This window comes from Stenella coeruleoalba (genome assembly GCF_951394435.1).
Source record: "Stenella coeruleoalba genome assembly, chromosome: 7".
Lineage (NCBI taxonomy): Eukaryota > Metazoa > Chordata > Mammalia > Artiodactyla > Delphinidae > Stenella > Stenella coeruleoalba.
The window spans coordinates 63,087,058-63,101,066 of record NC_137153.1 but is presented as its reverse complement, the minus strand read 5'-3'; the positions used below and the strand labels follow the sequence as shown (position 1 = coordinate 63,101,066).

General features: G+C 37.7%; 1 protein-coding gene across 10 annotated transcripts in view; it reads right to left on the bottom strand.

Annotated features, from left to right (window-relative positions):
• PTPRD (protein tyrosine phosphatase receptor type D) overlaps window positions 1–14,009 on the bottom strand; it is a 2,135,645-nt gene that overhangs the window by 1,856,784 nt on the left and 264,852 nt on the right. For all 10 annotated transcript variants that reach the window (XM_079926376.1, XM_079926379.1, XM_079926370.1 and 7 more), the window contains one exon: window positions 3,165–3,219. The gene's annotated coding sequence lies outside the window, so the exon portion shown is untranslated. The remainder of the gene's footprint in view (window positions 1–3,164; window positions 3,220–14,009) is intronic.

Genomic DNA, 14,009 nt, shown 5'->3' with positions numbered 1-14,009 from the left:
GCTCAAACACATTTTCAGTAATCCTTTTTCTTTAAAATTTTCATAGTACTACATTTATTAATTTATCCCCTTGGGAAATAAAGCAAATGTTTTCTCTCATTTCCCTATACCAGAGATTAAAGAGTTATGAAGTAAGTTGCATCTCTATCATATGAACCTCTATTTTTAGCCCAAAGACCAATTCAGAATGTATAAAAAGAAAACTATAAATGGAATACCACTGGGTCTTGCTAGCAGTATCATAGTTACAACCAAGAAACAAAGCTGAGTATGCAATGTTCATCTTCACTTCTCAGCACAATTGGCTACTAGGAGTCACTTGGAGTGCTATAGCTCAGTCACTGCGCAAACTCAGCTTTTTGGCTAATGAGTGACATTTAGGCAAGCAGAGGATTGATTCTTGAGACAGTTGCTTGAAATCTAATGCTAGATTTCTATCCAATCCAACGTCACCTTTACCTGATAGACTACAGTAATTTCACAAATAGACATTGAAAAGACCAAAGAAGTGTCAGTTACAAGCCAATAACATATATATTCACTCCACAAATAATTTTTCTGTGTACCAGACACAGTGCTATGGATATTCAGTGCTCAACCAAACCTCACAAGGTTGGCCTATTTTGACTTTTATTGCATCTATTGATAAAGGTGTACTGCTACTTTCCTTTCCCACCTAAAACTCTAACTCACCTTTTCATTTCAAATACCTGACCAAACAAAATATCAAATCTTATATATAGAATTTACTTGAATAGCCCCTGCATCAAAGTGTTACTTTCTTAGAAGTTCAGAATGTTATGTATCAGTTAGGCAAAAAGATCTCTAATGGCAAAGGTATTGCCTTTGAGAGGGATAGCCCATGTTTGGAGCAGCCTATGTTTTCTCTGAGAAAGCAGAGCAGAGATTCAATATAGAAGGGATAATTTAGCAGATGTATTGTTCCTAAGACAAATGCATATAAATTAAATGAAGCACATTCTTAAAGGGAACCTGGGGTCAAAAATGCAATCCACAAAACAGGAAAAAGAAAATCTGAAGAAAGTTTCACAGCTATGATGAATTCAACTGAGTAAGAAGAAAGCATATTGTTTCCACTACTTGTGGGATCACAGTTAGGAAGCAGCAGAGTATTTGGGTGGTACTGGTCAGACTCATTAATGAACGCATACAATTCCTGGAATAAGAAGGTTTCTAAAATGAGGAGAGTGCTACAAGTTGTCCTGTTTATCTGTCCATGGTTTATCTAACATGAGGGCAGAGACCTTTTAAAGCTCTTTCCTCCCTATTTGAATGTTAAAACCAAGCAGTTGACCTTTAAGAAGCTAAATGATTCTTAATTTGCATAAAGCCTTTTTTCATTTTTTTGTTGTTCCTTCATTATATGGGCACAATGCTTTAAAGGCAGCACAGGCACGTCCTATTTGTTTATGCTCCTTATGAGAAAAACAAGTATCCCTTACTTTTTCCTTTCCTCCAACTAAAGTGCAAATTTTAGGCAAACTGGTATCTTCAAAGCACAAGGAAAGTTTTCACTCAGAAAGACTTCTCTAGGAAGAGACAGGTTTCCGGGATAATAAAGCTATCATGACATCTGTCTTCTCCTCTACATGACAGGAATTTTCAAGATAGAAAAGCAGATAGAAAAGAGATTTATTCATTCATTCAACAAACATTTATCAGGAAAAGGACAACTGGGAGGAAATTGGATATTGAATCTATGGAATTTTATGTTTGTTTCTTTGAGGCAAGATTGAGCTAAGGTCTGGTACATGAGATCAGTAGTATTTTCTCCTCAAAGTTACTACAGAAATCTGAGCAATTACAAGCACTGGGAAGGGGAGATGTCATTATCTTTAACAGATAAAAATAGATAGAAATTGAGGAGGAATGTTTGCCTCGTTATTTTTTTCACACCAGCTACTTGGTCTCCTCACTTCTGATTTTTCATCTATGTAGTCCATCCATCATAATGCTATCATAATTTTTCCAAGGCACGGTTCTGATTACAGGATTGCACAGATCAGAACAACAAATAAATAATAATAATAACAAAAGACCAACACTATCAATATCCATTTTTTGTTTATATAGTAAAATATAATTTTTTAGATCAGGCTTCAAAACTTCCACCAAAGAATCCCAGTTCAACCTTTTGAAATAACATCTCAACTCTTCCTTACCATATTTGAAGTCTATCCCCTATTGCCAAAATGTCCCTATTCATTTCCACCTCCATGCTTCTCATACTTCCATCTTGAAAGAAATTATTTTATCCAACCTCACATATCTATATCCCATCCAGCTACAAAATGCCATTTGCTTTCTTCAATAATTCATTCATATTCCAACAGCTATAATAAAGCCTCCGTTTTTTGAAATTCCCATTCTACTTTATCTTGACAAGTTAGCAATCTCTACCTGTAATGTCATTATGTATGTGTTGCAAATATTTTTCCAGTCATTTACAGATACTATTATATATAATGTCTTCATAGTAACAAGCTTTCCAAGAATTGCTAGTTTGGAGTCAATAACAAGAACATATCAACCTTTACAGTGTCAACTCAAGTTGATCTTTCACTAGTTTCCTCTTGGCACTATATCATACAACTGTGTATATCACACTAGTTTGGAATTACGTACTATTTGTATCGATCCCTGTCTTTAATTTCAGAATTGTACAGTACAAAAAATGGCACCTTTGAAGTCAGATTTAGATTTGAAACCAGCTCTGACATTAAATAGTTCTATGTACTAGGGCAAACTACCAACCACCTTAGAGCCTTAGTTTATTTCTAAAATAGGGATAAAACCCTTACAATAGTTTTTGAAGATTAAATGGAATGATTCTTATTAAGCACCTAGGACATGGCAGGTCCTGAAATGAATGCCAGCTTTCTTTTGCGACACCATCTCATGAGTTACACTGTCTTTTCTAAAATGAACATCCTGTAACAGTTTCTAAGCATCTTCCAAAGTGTATAGCAGAACTGAACACAGGTGACATGCAATTAGTGCCAATGACCATATGTCAGGGATGGAAACAGAGTTTTATAGACTTTCCAACACTGTGTCTGAAATGAAAAGCTATTATTATGCAATGGATAGAACTCAGGTCAAACAGTCTGACATCTGACTCTAGATGTGCAGATATTACTTACTAGTACTGTGACTTTGAGACAGGTCCTTTACTTCTTTGAATCTCCATTTCTTCACCTGCAAAAATGAGGACATTGGACTAGATCCATGACTTTTAATTTAATTAATACTATAAAGTTTACTGGTTTATTCATTCTGTGAATGAAATTTTGTGGAAGTATAACAAATGAAAGGTTTAGAAGTAGAGCTACTCCAGATGATACAAAGAGGAAGTTTAGAGCCTCCACCTTTTGGTCCCTTCCTGTAAACCAGACTAAATCTGGCTTAAATCTAGTCAGAGATTTACAGAGGATTCATGAAGAATTGTAATAACTAAGCGATCACTCAGGTCTACTCAGAAAGTATGTATAAGAAATGACAAACTTTATCCATTCATGGAGGATGTTTAGGTTGTTTCCATATCTTTGCTATTGTGAATAATGCTGAAATGAACATAGGAGTGTGGAAATCTCCTTGAGATACTGATTTCATATCCTTTGAATATATATCCAGAAGTGAGATTACTGGATTAAAATGTAGTTATATTGTTAATATTTTGAGGAAACTCCATAGTGTTTTCCCAAAATGGTTGTACCAATTTACATTCCCAAATGTTCGTTGACGGATGGATAAAGAAAACGTGACTATATATTTGGCTATATATATATGCGTGTGCGCACATACACACACACACAAACTGAAATATTAGTCAGCCTTAAAAAAGAAGGAAACCCTATCATTTGTGACAACATGCATAAACCCAAAAACTTTATAAGTGAAATAAGCCAGATGCAGAGTAACAAATACTGCATGTTCTCAATCATATGTGGAATATGAAATATCAATTTCATAAAAACAGAGAGCAGAATGGTGGCTCTCAGTAGCTAAGGAGAGTGAGATATGGGAAGATACTGGTCAAGGGGTACACAGTTTAGTTACGCAATATAAATAAGTTCTGCAGATTTAAGGTACAACAATGTGATTATAGTTAACAATATTGTATTATATATTTGAAATTTGTTAAAAGGGTGAATCTTAAGTTTCTCACTTCCCCCCATCTCAAATGCTAACTAGATGAGGTAATGGATATGTTAATTTGCTTGATTGTGGTGAATATTTCACAATGTATACATATATATCAATTCATCTATTTGTATACCTGAAATATACGCAAGTTTTAATTATCAAAATTAAATTAAGTCGGTAGTCTTTTTAAATTGGGGGAAAATAAATGAAAGGCCAAACTTTAAGCTACTCTTCATATTCACCAAATATTGCCTAAATATTCACTGAAACTCTAAAAGTTTTCTTACTAGGCATGCTGCTTACATTGTCTAATTAGCTGAAAATTCCAAATTGAAACTCCACAACTCTAATGTTTAAATATGGAAAAAAAAATAACTAAGTTTATAAAAGTTAATACAACTGACAAATAAGAGTGATCATACACTGATGTTTTATGTTTTAAAAACCATATTGGGCACAAAACTCATGTGGATGTGCTGTCTTCACACTTTAAATATCACTTAGAGTGTGTCATGATAACACCATATCATAGAATGGCCAGTGTGCAAAAATCTTGCAAGAAATTATACAAGAAATTAAACACATGCTTTGGAGTAAGAGAGTTGATTTTAACTTTTTTTTTTTTTTTTTTGCGGTATGCAGGCCTCTCACTGCTGTGGCCTCTCCTGTTGCGGAGCACAGGCTCCGGACGCGCAAGCTCAGCGGCCATGTCTCACAGGCCCAGCCACTCCGCGATATGTGGGATCTTCCCGGACCGGGGCACGAACCCGCGTTCCCTACATCTGCAAGCAGACTCCCAACCACTGCGCCACCAGGGAAGCCCTTAACATTTTAACATTAAAGTTCTGGGAAGTTTACTTAACCTCTAAGCTGCAGCTTATCTGTAAAATGCAAATAACAATATTGATCCTCCCTGCTTTTATGTATTTTTTTTTCTTTTTTTTGGTGATTGCAAAGTAATATTCACTGTAAGGAAGTACTAGCTCTTATTAGGTGCCTAATAAATATTAAGTCCCCTTTTCCTTCTCTTTTTATATAATTCCATAAATATAGTTAGCATTGTTAAAATAGAGCGTGAAGCAATGTAAGCAACTCAATTTTTAATGGTCTCTTGTACAGTGGTTTCTAATTTCCTAACCTTTCAAAGCTGTTAAAATAAAGTCAAATAATGATACTGCTGTGGTATAAGTGTTGCTAGGATCAATAAAGCGTGGTTGTTGTTATAAATTGCAATTAAAGGGGTAGTGCTTGATTGCTTGACAGTAGGTAGTCTTTCTGGCCCAAATAAACTCAAGTGTCAGTCTGATTTACAGGCTAATTAGTATGGACTGCACATGCATTTCATTGGGAGACCATCAGATCCTATTGACTTCTATCCACATCATGAGTGTGCCCCTGACTTTGTTCAGTGTCACTAACAGGTGACAAGTCCTCCTTACTTGTTTGTTTATTCAAGAATATAGTCATAATTTTTAATTAAGTAGAACATAGAAGAAATGTAATATGTTTGTAAATAAGCACTCAAACAGCTCTACAAATTTCAGTATGACTTTCAGTATGACTTTCTGTTTCTATACATTTAAGATAAAACCATGCATGAATTCAGAAATGGCATAGGCATCAATATAGCAAAGAAGGATGATTATTTTTGAATCTTTGCAGCAATAGAAAAATACACATAAGAAATTAATGTATAGGCTAGAAAATCTCAGGATAGGTATATTTCATGACAAATTAGTTGAATAATCCCTTAAAAAAGAGCCAAATTTTTATTTTCCAAATAAAGAAGTATGCTTACCTAAAGTACAATTTTGTTTATTCCTAATCTTTCTATTTAATGTGGTATTTTATATGTAACATATTCCAATATATTCCCACATAACTATCTAGTGAATATGGGATATTTGTACACTACAGTGAGGTAATTAAACAATCCTTTGGATTATGAATTCCATTAAGGTATATAGTGTGTTTTCTTCCACTATGTATTTACTAATTAGTCTAGTCCCTGCTAGAAATATAAATTTTTGTTGAATGAACAAATAAAAAATTACAATTCTTTAATAGGAACAATTATATATATATAATTTATATATATATTTACATATATAATTAAGCATCTTTTCTATAAGCCCTACATCCACATTTCTTGTAAATGCCACTTCAAAAAAAAAATCAGAATCATGCAAAAATACTCTGATGCCATACCTTCTCTGTTACCCCATACTTATGTTAGATATTTATTTTAGGTGTTACTGTTATACCCAGAAAATCCCAATCATACTTACTATAGTACAATTATGTAATTTTCTGTTTCTGAACCCTATTTCCCTTTCTCTATAACTTCTAGAAAGGAAGCTTTGTGTAGGCCAAAGTCAAAAAGACTGATCTTTTTTGTACACTGATGAATTCCCATCAGTTTCTGACTCATAGAAAGTGCTCAATAATTATTTGTTGTATAAAGAAACTAAAAAAAAAATTCTATTATAAAAAATGATCACAATATATTTGTGACTTTACACATGAAAATATATTTTGATAATTCTGAGTAATCTTTTAACAGCTTTTATATATGACAGTACAAAACTACTGATGCATTAAATTTAAGCAATTATACCAAAAACACGAAATAAAACACTAGAGTCAATGAAAGCATTTTAAAGAACAAAATAGGATCCTAAGATCAAAATGCTGATATAAATGTTTCCATGTAAAAATTAGAAGAAGTCCTTGAAAAAAATATGAAAAGACAAATTAAAAGCAAAATACATTCCCTTGTTCTTAGGTAATGTCACCCAAAACAAGAACTTGGGCTCCTTGAGAGCAAAATATATGTCTACTGACCTTGTTAGTCCAAGGATTTAAATATAATACCTGGTTCACTTGAGGGCTCAATTCATATTTTAAATGCATTATGAATGAATCAATCAATTACCTGATGCAGAATGTCTAAGAATTGAAAAACAGTGTAAAAACTATCAGGAAAACAAAGTAAAGACTGGAAAAATATGAAAATGTGTTATACAATAATTTAATTAATATGGCACAGACTACATGTGTTGGATTATAAAATGATGGTATTATTTTAAACTACAAGTGATATCAGAACTCCAGAAAAATGAAATATATCTGAATAGATAGGTTTAAAAAGATTCCATGATGAGCCATTACCCTTTTCCACCTTGAGTTCAGTGTCATTAACAGAGTTGAAGATAATATTTGAGAGCATCTTTTCCCCATGTCTGTAGGCTGAACTGGTGAGGAGGAAAGAGCATTTTGCTTTCCAGTCCTTGGGTTATTTGCTGAAATCAATAGTGGAAGAGGATGCACAGGTGTGGATCCGAAAGCAAGAGGCACTATAATTCTAAGAATGTGTGTTCCTGCATAGACCTTACAGCAGCTCTTCAGCTCTGACTGATCTTGGCTATGTCCAGCTGCCTGATTATCAATTTGTGTAAAAACTTGCAATAAAGAGTTAGTTTTGGGCTTCCCTGGTGGCGCAGTGGTTGAGAGTCTGCTGATGCAGGAGACACGGGTTCCTGCCCCGGTCTGGGAAGATCCCACATGCCGCGGAGCAGCTAGGCCCGTGAGCCGTGGCCGCCAGGCCTGCGCGTCCGGAGGCTGTGCTCCGCAACGGGAGAGCCCACAACAGTGAGAGGCCCGCATACCGCAAAAAAGAAAGAAAGAAAGAAAGAGTGAGTTTTACCTTCTGCATAACCATGATGTCATTAAAATAAAGGAAATGGGCTTCCAGGAAGATGGCGGAAGAGCAAGACGTGGAGATCACCTTCCTCCCCACAGATACACCAGAAATACATCTACACATGGAGCAACTCCTACAGAACACCTACTGAACACTGGCAGAAGACCTCAGACCTCCCAAAGGGCAAGAAACCCCCCACGTACCTGGGTAGGGAAAAAGAAAAAAGAATAAACAGAGACAAAAGGACAGGGATGGTACCTGCACCAGTGGGAGGGAGCTGTGAAGGAGGAAAGCTTTCCACACACTAGGAAGCCCCTTTGCGGGTGGAGACTGCGGGTGGCGGAGCGGGTAAGCTTCGAAGCTGCGGAGGAGAGCACAGCAACAGGGGTGCGGAGGGCAAAGCCGAGAGATTCCCGCACAGAGGTTCAGGGCCGACCGGCACTCACCAGCCCGAGAGGCTTGTCTGCTCCCCCGCCGGGGCGGGCCGGGCTGCGAGCTGAGGCTCGGCTTCGGTGGGAGCGGGAGCGCAGGGAAAGGACTGGGCTTGGCGGCGTGAGCACAGCCTGCAGGGGGTTACTGCGCCACGGCTAGCCAGGAGGGAGTCCGGGGAGAAGTCTGTACCTGCCGAAGAGGCAAGAGACTTTTTCTTTCCTCTTTGTTTCCTGGTCCGCGAGGAGAGGGGATTAAGAGCGCTGCTTAAAGGAGCTACAGAGACGGGCGCGAGCCACGGCTATCAGCGCGGACCCCGGAGACGGGCATGAGACACTAAGGCTGTTACTGCCGCCACCGAGAAGACTGTGTGCAAGCACGACCCCCTTCCGGGAAGCCTGTGCGGTCCGCCACGGCCAGGGTCCCGTGATCCAGGGACAACTTCCCCGGGAGAACGCACGGCACGCCTCAGGCTGGTGCAACGTCACGCTGGCCTCTGCCGCCGCAGGCCCGCCCCGCACTCCGTGCCCCTCCCTCCCCCCCCCCCCACCCCGGCCTGAGTGAGCCAGAGCCCCCGAATCAGCGGCTCCTTTAACCCCGTCCTGTCTAAGCAAGGAACAGACGCCCTCCGGCGACCTACACGCAGAGGCGGGGCCAAATCCAAAGCTGAGCCCCAGGGAGCTGTGACAACAAAGAAGAGAAAGGGAAATCTCTTCCAGCAGCCTCAGAAGCAGCGGATTAAAGCTCCACAATCAACTTGATGTACGCTGCGTCTGTGAAATACATGAATATACAACGAATCATCTCAGATTAAGGAGGTGGACTTTGAGAGCAAGATTTATGATTTTTCCTCATTTTGTGAGTGTGTATGTGTATGCCTCTGTGTGATGTTTTGTCTGTATAGCTTTGCTTCCACCATGTGTCTGAGGATTCTATCCGACCGTTTTTTATCTCAATAATTATTTTTTTATTTTAATAACTTTATTATATTTTATCTTACTTTATTTTATTTTACTTTATCTTTTTTTTCTTCCTTCCCTCCTCCCTCCCTCCCTCCCTCCCTCCCTCCTTCCCTCTTCCTTCCTTCCTTCCTTCCTTTCTACTTTTTCTCCCTTTTATTCTGAGCCGTGTGGATGAAAGGCTCTTGGTGCTGCAGCCAGGAGTTAGTGCTGTGATTCTGAGGTGTGAGAGCCAAGTTCAGGACACTGGTCCACAAGAGAACTCCCAGCTCCACATAATATCAAACAGTGAAAATCTCCCAGAGATCTCCATCTCAACACCAGCACCCAGCTTCACTCAACGACCAGCAGGCTACAGTGCTGGTCATCCTATGCCAAACATCTAGCAAGACAGGAACACAACCCCATCTATTAGCAGAGAGGCTCCCTAAAATCATAATAAGTCAACAGACACACCAAAACATACCACCAGACGTGGACCTGCCCACAAGAAAGACAAGATCCAGCCTCATCCACCAGAACACAGGCACTAGTCCCCTCCACCAGGAAGCCTACACAACCCACTGAACCAACCTTAGCCACTGGGGACAGACACCAAAAACTACAGGAACTACGAACCTGCAGCCTGCAAAAAGGAGACCCCAAACACAGTAAGATAAGCAAAATGAGAAGACAGAAAAACCCAGCAGATGAAGGAGCAAGATAAAAACCCACCAGACCTAACAAATGAAGAGGAAATAGGCAGTCTACCTGAAAAATAATTCAGAATAATGATAGTACAGATGATCCAAAATCTTGGAAATAGAATAGACAAAATGCAAGAAACATTTAACAAGGACCTAGAAGAACTAAAGAGGAAACAAACAATGATGAGCAACACAATAAATAAAATTAAAAATACTCTAGATGGGATCAAGAGCAGAATAACTGAGGCAGAAGAACGGATAAGTGACCTGGAAGATAAAATAGTGGAAATAACTACTGCAGAGCAGAATAAAGAAAAAAGAATGAAAAGAACTGAGGACAGTCTCAGAGACCTCTGGGACAACATTAAACGCACCAACATTCGAATTATAGGGGTTCCAGAAGAAGAAGAGAAAAAGAAAGGGACTGAGAAAATATTTGAAGAGATTTTAGTTGAAAACTTCCCTAATATGGGAAAGGAAATAGTTAATCAAGTCCAGAAAGCACAGAGAGTCCCATACAGGATAAATCCAAGGAGAAATACACCAAGACACATACTAATCAAACTGTCAAAAATTAAATACAAAGAAAACATATTAAAAGCAGCAAGGGAAAAACAACAAATAACACACAAGGGAATCTCCATAAAGTTATCAGCTGATCTTCTCAGCAGAAACTCTGCAAGCCAGAAGGGACTGGCAAGACCTATTTAAAGTGATGAAGGAGAAAAACCTGCAACCCAGATTACTCTACCCAGCAAGGATCTCATTCAGATTTTATGGAGAAATTAAAACCTTTACAAACAATCAAAAACTGAGAGAGTCAGCAATGCCAAACCAGCTTTAAAAGAAATGCTAAAGGAACTTCTCTAGGCAAGAAACACAAGAGAAGGAAAAGACCTACAATAACAAATCCAAAACAATTAGGAAAATGGGACTAGGACATACATAACAATAATTACCTTAAATGTAAATGGATTAAATGTTCCCACCAAAAGACACAGACTGGCTGAATGGATACAAAAACAAGACCCATATATATGCTGTCTACAAGACACCCACTTCAGACCTAGGGACACACACAGACTGAAAGTGAGGGGATGGAAAAAGATATTCCATGCAAATGGAAATCAAAAGAAAGCTGGAATAGCAATTCTCTTATCAGACAATATAGACTTTAAAATAAAGACAATTAGAAGAGACAAAGAAGGACACTACATAATGATCAAGGGATCAATCCAAGAAGAAGATATAACAATTGTAAATATTTATGCACCCAACATAGGAGCACCTCAATACATAAGGCAAATACTAACAGCCATAAAAGGGGAAATCGACAGTAACACATTCATAGTAGGGGACTTTAACACCCCACTTTCACCAATGGACAGATCATCCAAAATGAAAATAAATAAGGAAACACAAGCTTTAAATGATACATTAAACAAGATGGACTTAATTGATATTTATAGGACATTCCATCCAAAAACAACAGAATACACATTTTTCTCTAGTGCTCATGGAATATTCTCCAGGATAGATCATATCTTGGGTCACAAATCAAGCCTTGGCAAATTTAAGAAAACTGAAATTGTATCAACTGTCTTTTCCGACCACAATGCTATGAGGCTAGATATCAATTACAGGAAAAGATCTGTAAAAAATACAAACACATGGAGGCTAAACAATACACTACTTAATAACGAAGTGATCACTGAAGAAATCAAAGAGGAAATTAAAAAAATACCTAGAAACAAATGACAATGGAGACACGATGACCCAAAATCTATGGGATACAGCAAAAGCCATTCTAAGAGGGAAGTTTATAGCAATACAATCCTACCTTAAGAAACAGGAAACATCTCGAATAAACAACCTAACCTTGCGCCTAAAGCAATTAGAGAAAGAAGAACAAAAAAGCCCCAAAGTTAGCAGATAGAAAGGAATCATAAAAATCAGATCAGAAATAAATGAAAAAGAAATGAAGGAAACAATATCAAAGATCAATAAAACTAAAAGCTGGTTCTTTGAGACGATAAACAAAATTGATAAACCATTAGCCAGACGCATCAAGAAAAAAAGGGAGAAGACTCAAATCAATAGAATTAGAAATGTAAAAGGAGACGTAACAACTGACACTGCAGAAATGCAAAAGATCATGAGAGATTACTACAAGCAACTCTATGCCAATAAAATGGACAACCTGGAAGAAATGGACAAATTCTTAGAAATGCACAACCTGCCAAGACTGAATCGGGAAGAAAAAGAAAATATGAACTGACCTCTCACAAGCACTGAAATTGAAACTGTGATTAACAATCTTCCAACAAACAAAAGCCCAGGATCAGATGGCTTCAAAGGCGAATTCTATCAAACATTTAGAAAAGAGCTATCTTTCTCAAACTCCTCCAAAATACAGCAGAGGGAGGAACACTCCCAAACTCATTCTACGAGGCCACCATCACCCTGATACCAAAACTAGACAAGGATGTTACAAAGAAAGAAAACTACAGGCCAATATCACTGACGAAGATAGACGCAAAAATCCTCAACAAAATACTAGCAAACAGAATCCAACAGCACATTAAACGGATCATACACCATGATCAAGTGGGGTTTATTCCAGGAATGCAAGGATTCTTCAATATACGCAAATCAATCAACGTGATACACCATATTAACAAATTGAAGGAGAAAAACCATATGATCATCACAATAGGTGCAGAGAAAGCTTTGAACAAAATTCAACACCCATTTATGATAAAAGCCCTGCAGAAAGTAGGCATAGAGGGAACTATCCTCAACATAATAAAGGCCATATATGACAAACCCAGAGCCAACATCATCCTCAATGGTGAAAAACTGAACGCATTTCCACTAAGATCAGGAACAAGACAAGGTTGCCCACTCTCACCACGCTTGTTCAACATAGTTTTGGAAGTTTTAGCCACAGCAATCAAAGAAAAGGGAATATAAGGAATCCAAATCAGAAAAGAAGAAGTAAAGCTGTCACTGTTTGCAGATGACATGATACTATACATGGAGAATCCTAAAGATGCTACCAGAAAACTACTAGAGTTAATCAATGAATTTGGTAAAGTAGCAGGATACAAAATTAATGCACAGAAATCTCTGGCATTCCTATACACTAATGAAAAATCTGAAAGTGAAATCAAGAAAACACTCCCATTTACCACTGCAACAAAAAGAATAAAATATCTAGGATAAAACCTACCTAAGGAGACAAAAGACCTATATGCAGAAAATTATAAGACACTGATGAAAGAAATTAAAGATGATACAAATAGATGGATAGATATACCATGTTCTTGGATTGGAAGAATCAACATTGTGATAATGACTCTACTACCCAAAGCAATCTACAGATTCAATGCAATCCCTGTCAAATGACCACTGGCATTTTTCACAGAACTAGAACAAAATATTTCACAATATGTATGGAAACACAAAACACCCCAAATAGCCAAAGCAATCTTGAGAACAAAAAACGGAGCTGCAGGAATCAGGCTCCCTGACTTCAGACTATACTACAAAGCTACAGTAATCAAGACAGTATGGTACTGGCACAAAAACAGAAAGACAGATCAATGGAACAGGATAGAAAGCCCAGAGATAAGCCCATGCACATATGGTCACCTTATCTTTGATAAAGGAGGCACGAATGTACAGTGGAGAAAGCATAGCCTCTTCAATCAGTGATGCTGGGAAAACAGGACAGGTACATGTAAAAGTATGAGATTAGATCACGCCCTAACACCATACACCAAAATAAGCTCAAAATGGATTAAAGACCTAAATGTAAGGCCAGAAACTATTAGAGGAAAACTCTTAGAGGAAAACATAGGCAGGACACTCTATGATATAAATCACAGCAAGATCCTTTTTGACCCACCTCCTAGAGAAATGGAAATGAAAACAAAAAGAAACAAATGGGAGCTAATGAAACTTCAAAGCTTTTGCACAGCAAAGGAAACCATAAACAATACCAAAAGACAACCCTCAAGATGGGAGAAAATATTTGCAAATGAAGCAGCTGACAAAGGATTA